We start from the raw sequence: 8059 nt of genomic DNA, 5'->3' as shown, positions 1-8059 counted from the left end.
AATGCTGAAGGTGAAATGAGGTAAATATTTATGCAATAAAAATTCTAAAATCAACAAATAATTTGATTGACAAATTGACAATATGTTCTTGAAATCCTTGGTGAAAGAGAGTATTTGAAGTCCTGCTTAACGCATCCGTGACGAAAATTATCCTCTCCTTTCCCCAAAGGAGGCAACTATCAGTTTATTGGGAACAATATCAATTCAATTAAGAACGACCATCGGTTCACTGAGAACAATATCAGTTCAATTAAGAACGACCATCTTTAGGAATAATATCAGTTTGATTAAGAATGATCATCGGTTCACTAAGAACAATATCAATTCAATTAAGAACGACCATCGATTCACTGGGAATAATATCAATTCAATTAAGAATGACCATCACTGAGAATAATATCAGTTCAATGAAGAACGACCATCGGTTCATTTGGAACACTATCAGTTCAATGAAGAACGACTATCAGTTCACTTGGAACACTATCAGTTCAATGAAGAACGACTATCAGTTCACTTGGAACAGTATCAGTTCAATGGAGAACGACTATCAGTTCACTTGGAACACTATCAGTTCGATGAAGAACGACTATCAGTTCACTTGGAACACTATCAGTTCGATGAAGAACGACTATCAGTTCACTTGAAACATTATCAGTTCAATAAAGAACGATTATCAGTTTGCTTGGGAACACTATCAGTTTGGTTTGAACACTATCAGTTCAATGAAGAATGACTATCAGTTCACTGGGAACAATATCAGTTCGATTAAAAATGACTATCAGTTCGCTTGGAACACTATCAGTTCGATGAAGAACGACTATAAGTTCACTTGGAACACTATTAGTTCAATGAAGAACGACTATCAGTGCACTTGGAACACTATCAGTTTAATGAAGAATGACTATCAGTTCGCTGGGAACACTATCAGTTCAATGAAGAACGACTATCAGTTCATTTGAAACACTATCAGTTCGTTGAAGAACGACTATTAGTTCACTTGGAACACTATCAGTTCGATAAAGAATGACTATCAGTTCAATGAACCATTATAGAGAGTTGGATCACTTCTATGAATGGTTTCAGGATTATTCCCTTATCCTGAACAGGGAATAAACATTGGATGACCTGGCGATCAAAATTGAGAATTTTGGTAATTTGAAAATTGGAAATTGGATGACCAGGAGGTCGAAATTGAAGAATTATGGAAAATGATTCAGGTTTTATCCCTTAACCTGAAGGGGAATGTTGATGTAAATTTAATGCAAATGAATATGATTAAATGCAAATTGATGCAAATGAATGCAGAATTAATGCAAATGAGTGCATATATATGCAAAATGAGAGATTGGTTTATCCTGCCTGCATACAGGATGTTTTGAGGTAAAGATAAATTTTCAAAAAAATGCCCCAGAGTGACTGAGGAGGAAAAATTTGAATAAAAGAAGGATAATTGACAAGCTTCTTGACTGATAGACGTCCTCAAGATCATTCCTCACAAGAGAGACATTTTGAAAAGGAAGAAGAAGCAAATAAGATGGCTCCAAGCTATTAAAAAAAAAATCGATGACTTTATTGATGCTTTAAAATCAAGGAAAGAGAATGGGATTACATTATTCTTTTTGAAAAAGCAAGATGGGAAATGGGAAATTGTTGGCATTGTCATCTTCTGGAATGATTGTGGAAAAAGCTTACTCAGGATGACTAGTCCTCTTTTTCATCTTCAACGAGGAGCTTCTTGTCAATGCAGTCTTGAACAATGTTCTTAAGGACGAAGCAATTTTCTGTATCGTGCCCTACTGCTCGATGAAATTTGCAAAATTGTTCTTTGAATCTGCCCATAATTGCTGGAGGATCATCGGCTTTTGGCAACCGAACAAGGTCTTTCTCAAGCATATACTCGAGGATACTCTCGAGTGTCTGATCTAGAGGGGTGAATTCTCGATCAGTTCTCCAGTCCTTGCGCTTTGATTTTTCCCGATCTTTCTTTTGATGCTGAGGGCTGGATTGAAGAGGTTTATCACTGTTGATGTCCTTCCCTTTTTTCCTTTTGATTCTCTCCAAACTGTTGCCATGATCATTCTTGTTGCCTTTGCTATTATTGAAAGACTTAGCCGCAAAAGTGAAGTGAGCCTTCTTTTTGGCATCTTGACTGTTTCTTGCAATGGTAATGCCTTCATAAACTCCATTCTCTACTCCCATTTCGAGCCATTAAGCTTGTTCAATGAGTTCAACGAAAGACTTGGAGGGTGAGGTAGAGATTAATCCTCTCAGAGGTTGCGAAAAATTATTGAGGATCAGGGATAAATCATGACTTTCTGATATAGGATCCCTCATTTTGTTGCAGGTCTCTCTCCATCTGTGAATGAAGTCCCTTGCCTTTTCATTTTCATTCTGCCTTAGATTGCAGAGATGGCTCAATGTTGGGAGCGCTTCAAAATTGAACAAAAATCGCTCAATGAATAGGTTGACCACCTTATCGAATTATCGTAGCTCGATTGGATTGATATGCTTAGAGTACCACTTGGCGGCAGTGCCTTCTAGGCTACGAGGAAAACAGAGAAATAGGGCCCTATTGTCTCTCTTGAATTTGGTGCATTCAGCGAAGAACATGGCAAGGTGGGCTTTGGGATCACCAGAACCATCGAATTTAATGAACTTGCGGGGCAAATTCTCCAGATCTTCGTCTCCTTCTAGGCTATCATAGAAGTCCTCGCTGGTGAAGACTTTCTTACCTTTATCCCGAACTTGTAGATCTTTGACTATCTTGGCCATTTCTTTTAACTGAGCTTGAAGCGTTTTTTCTATTGCTTGGACCTTTAGTTTGCGAGTTGCTCTATGAATGATCTCGCATTCTTCCTCGGTATCATCTGCTGATTCTTCTTCGTCTGAAGTATCTTGAACATGCTCCTTGGTTGATTTCTTGGCCACACGTTCTCTAATTTTCTGACTGAATGGATTTTTGTCTGAGCTGGTGCCAGCTTGCTCACTCATCATCCTCTTCATCATTTTCTGAAACATCGCGTACATCTGAGGATCTATGCCATCATCCTCTTGCTGTTGTTTTTGACTTCTGACGGGTCGCGGGGAGCCCATCTCTTCTTCTGAGGCTGAGGAGTACTGTGGTGATGTGGTTCTTCTTCCTGACCTTGTTCGAACCATCAAATGCTGTGGATGCTCTCTGCAGGATGAAGTCTTGATTAGACTCTGAGAGAATTTTGGATTGGGAGGAAAATGATTATTGACGATATGGTAGACAATTGGAAGAATATCCCATTACTAGGGATAGAGTTGCAGCTGAAATTACGACAATTGTGTTGTCATTCTTTGTAAGAGAAATAACAACGGAAAATGTGCCTTGTTACCTAGGCGAGGTCGTCAACCATGAGGAAAACACCATTTTTGAAGGAAAAAGATATCTCTTGGAAAAAAAACAATCCGCAAACAGATTTAAAATACGAAGAAGGCAAGTGGGTAAACAATTTCCACCGCAATAGTCAAGGTATGCACGAGGAAAATAAGATAAAGAATTTTGCAAATAGACAAAAGAATTGAAAATCCAATGAGAGAAAACATATGATTTTGGAAAATTACAGGCAGGATGAAAATGCAGCTGGAAATTCGAGATCCAGTAGAACGGGAGAATGAAAAATCACCTGGAGTTTTGAAAGAAATTGGATATTTGGGAAAATCTTCCAGGGTTTGAGAAAATAAAAGGAAAAAATGAGAATATGGGTATTTGAAAATATTTTAGGAAAAATATAGGAAAATAGAGGTAATATAAGAACAATCACATCCTGCACAAACATTTATGCACATACAGCACTCCCTAAAAGGCTGACTCTAGATGCATCATTTTGAAAAACAGTTGTAGGACCTTAATCCTAACTCTAGGCTCAGATCATCTTTGTCCAATCCATTTATGCCGATATACCCGAATCAAAATTCGAGGTACGTGGCATATAATCTCAACTCTGGTTCTAAGGTAAGGTTTTCCAACATGCTTGAGCGCCTACCGATATACTTCGGACTGTGGCCCGCGGTACGTGGTAGGGGGGTGTTAACCCAAATAATTTGCCCAGTTGTGAGGCTCTATCCCGAACTAGGGTTCTGGAAGAGAGCCCAGCAACGTGAAGACCGGGTAATGATAGGTAATGGAGATTTTGAAAAATGATCACATGCAAGAAATAGATGGCTCTAAATCCTAGAGAGATAGATTTTTGAAAATCTTTGAAGAAGCATACATTGTTTGCATTCAGATCCTAAATTGAGGAGAGTTGTATTTAGACCTAAGTCTATGTGAGCATGAAAATATCTCCTCAATATAGTCCTACCAAACCATGCCTAAGCTATATGCAGTCAATGTCAGCTAGGTCAGAATCTAGGCTCCTAGGTTCGCATGATATCAAAAGTAAAGAGCTGACATGTTGTGAACATAATTTCGATAATTGAACTAAGTCAAGCATAATTTAGGTCAGACAAGGACAGGTTCCATCACGGTCGCCAAACCTGTCATCGTCGCAAAATTTTTCCCGTCTTCCCTTCCTTGCGGAAGAGAGAGGGAAATGCTTTCCCGATTCAAACTTGACCAGATTTTGGAAATTGTTTTGAAATACTCGCCTCCGTTTTGAAAATTGCGGGAAAATCCATGGGATGGGGCTCGACATGTCGGTACGAGGTTCAACCGTTCCTGCCGCCTTTAACAGGGGTAATCGAACCAAGGACCAAAATTGTGCTTGACTTAGTGAAATTACCGAAATCGTGTTCTATCCTAAATGCACAGAGATTTCAGGCATGTGCTATGAGAATTTTGGAAAATGTAAATTGGAAAATATGATGTATGCTTAGAAAACATTTGGAGTTGAAAAGCATTTCTCAGGAAAAAGATGGAAATCAATCTCTCAGGAAACTCAGACGAAGAAGGTTTGAAATCTTGAGAAAGTTTATAAAGATTTGGAAAGTCTTGAAGAAGTGAGAATCTCGAGAAAGTCTTGAGAAAGTTTATGAGGACTTGGAAAACTATGAAGAAATGAGAATCTCGGAAAAATTTTGAGAAAGTTTATAAAGACTTGGAAAACTATGAAGAAATGAGAATCTCGGGAAAAATGGAAGGAATTCTTGAGAAAAGATGAAAATTTGAAAAGAAAACTACTTATCAGAAAAACTTGGATTTTGAGAATTTTCTTAGGAAAATGATAGAAAATTTTGTAGGAAAACTCATTGGAGAAGGAAATTCAAAACTTAGGAAATTGAATTCCTGAGAATCTTGTCTTTGAAATGTCTGAAAATCAACTTTGATTCTTGAGAAAGATGAGAAATTCCTTTTGAAAGCATCTTAAGAAAATAATATTTTCAAGGAAAATCACAAGAAAACTTTGATTTGGAAAATCCAACTTCGAATATGATCATAGTTTCTTGAGAAATTGATTCCATGAAGTGAAAATTTCTTGAGAAAATCATGAGAAAAACAGATGATGCAGATGATTTGAATGAATGAATACACTTTGAAAAGATTTCTGAAAAAATTGTTGGAAAAATGTGGATTAAGCCAAAGTAAAGCCTTCACATATTCTGACTGTGGCCATGAATATGTTCAGAGTTTATTTGAATTAATTCACGAGATTTTGAAAAATTTGGAAATATGATGTGCATTTTTAAAATAGCGTAAGAGTGTAGGCTCAATGTGACTGGTAGAAAGAAGATGGATCTGGGTCTCGTCCATATTCCGATTAGGGCCGTAAATATGGACTCCACCGAGTTCATCAACTCTCTAAGAGTTGGTGCACGTGCCATTCTTGTTCATCCACGGTGAATTTTGAAATTTTAGATATATGCATCATAGAATCAGGATAATACAGAAATCAAACTATATGAGATGCATCCTAATCTAAGCAGTAAAAGTAAATCTTATTCCAAGGTTTACATTGGATTGTTACATTGCTAACATAAAGTAAAAAAATGAAATGGAGCCAAGGAATCAGCATCTTCTAGATTTTCCTGCAAAATGAGAGTTAGTACAAGATAACCAAGGAAATGGGTATATATATACTATATACAACAAATATATATATGTAGATATAGAAATATTTGAATTTATGATAAATGATATATGGTAATGAAGATATATTCACAAAAAGTAAAAGAAAAGAAAAATATATGTGATAACAAGTGCACATGAAGGGATATATATATATATATATATATATATATATATATATATATATATATATATATATATAAGTATATATACTTGTATATATATACATATATACATATATATATACATATATACGTATACATATATATGTATACATATAGGTAGATATACATACATATCGATATATATATACCTATAATAAGAAAATATATATATAAAGGAAAATTCCATATAATGGGTAAAATCAGAAAATACAGGTATATACAGTTTCTGTAGGTGATTTCACACAGCCGTATTTCTCAAATTATAATGTATTTCTCAGTAAAAATGGATATGGAGCTTCCCTATATACCAATAATGAAGCCTGTAAAAGATGGTATAGAAATCATGAACGGATATGGATATATCCGTTCATGGAGGTAGCTAATCATCAAGACTGCACACCTGCAGAAAAAGAGATGGATAAGGATAACAAAGGTGCTACTGTATGTGGTAGCTGTGAAGTATATGATGCAAATAATGGCTCAAGTGTTGGGGGTTAATACAATAATGAGACTGTTGTGGAACACTTAAGTGGCTGACGAACCTCACCCAAATGAGCCGTTAGCTCCATGTTATTCCCTGCAAAACCGAATGCCATATGTCTCTTGTGGCTCACACAAACGTGGGATAGTCAAATTGAACCCCATTAAGTTTGAGACCTACTGTCAACTAAAATGATTTTTAGCCATTTGATGATCATAATATCACCAAAACCCACTTGCTAAAACTCAAAAATAAGGAAGAGAGAACAATTTCCTTTTTAGCGGCCAATATAGAAACATTAAGATGTAACAAAAAAGAAAAAAAAAATTATTAATACAGATACACAAAAAGGCAATGACAATAGATGTACAACAGTAAATGGGCTGTAGGTAAAGTGCATGACAGCAGTATGTCTCAATCCTACTATCGATGATGTGTAAAACTCTGGAAATAAATGTGTAGTCACTTATAAAACTGTACATATAGCTACATTTTTGTAATAGAGATTCATGCTTCTGTAACTCTGTTTAGATATGCAGAAACACACTTCATGCTACTGCAAAAATACATATTACCAATAAGAAATGCCCAACGTGATTATCTGCAGATTACCAAGAAATGAACCAAATGAACCTTCCTTTATAGGCAGGCACTGGCACAAGATGATCAGAAACAAAAGCAACAAAATCTTACTTGTGCATGTAACAACTTTATATCATCTTGAGTTTCCTTGCTCTCATAAATGGCAGTCAAATTCTTCTTCAATATTGAGTAGAGTGCAGATCTTGGTTCCCTGCACCAACGAGAAAGAGGTGATTTTCTGCTGGATCTCTGCTGGGCTGAAGGCAGATGGGAAGACGCTGGCTGGAGTTTCCTGCTGGTGAACTGAAGATGGATGGCAGCAGTTGGAACTCTGCTGTGGCTATGCTGGAGAGGAGCTGGGTAGCAGTCGCTAGACCTCTGCTGGGCTGAAGGTGGATGGGTAGCAGTCGTTGGATTTCCTGCACACCTCTGAAAATGTTACACAGCCACTACAAAAATTGGGTAGCTGCAGGTTCAATAGAGTTTGCTAATGGAGAGGGAAGCTCCTTATGGATGGTATGCTTGCAGGTTCCCTCTGATGATGGGCTGAAGACAAGGAGACGGTTTCCTGGCTGGACCTCTGCTGGTGAGATGAAGAAAAGGGGCTGAGCAGCAGCCGTTGGACCTCTGCTGGGTATCTCCTATTGATAGGCTGAAGAGGCAGCAACCGTGTGGCTGGCTGCTGTATCTCCTACTGGTAGAATGAAGAAGGATGAAGGATGGCGCTGGTGGTGGCCTCTTCTGCGGCTGGGGCTGAAGAAGGATGATGATGGTGGTGGAAGACCTGCGGCTGGGGCT

General features: G+C 37.4%; 1 long non-coding RNA gene across 1 annotated transcript; it reads right to left on the bottom strand.

The window, feature by feature from the left end:
- Positions 1 to 6439: 6439 nt before the first annotated feature.
- Positions 6440 to 7489, bottom strand: LOC149829562 (uncharacterized). Its single transcript, XR_016433631.1, has 3 exons — positions 7373 to 7489; positions 6746 to 6775; positions 6440 to 6598 (listed from the first exon to the last, which is right to left on the bottom strand). It is a non-coding gene; the product is annotated as an uncharacterized LOC149829562 (long non-coding RNA).
- Between the last annotated feature and the right edge of the window lie 570 nt (positions 7490 to 8059).

This window comes from Nuphar pumila, chromosome 8 (genome assembly GCF_984573655.1).
Source record: "Nuphar pumila chromosome 8, dmNupPumi1.hap1.1, whole genome shotgun sequence".
NCBI lineage: Eukaryota > Viridiplantae > Streptophyta > Magnoliopsida > Nymphaeales > Nymphaeaceae > Nuphar > Nuphar pumila.
The sequence above is the reverse complement of the archived record's forward strand: the minus strand, read 5'-3'. Positions and strand labels throughout refer to the sequence as shown.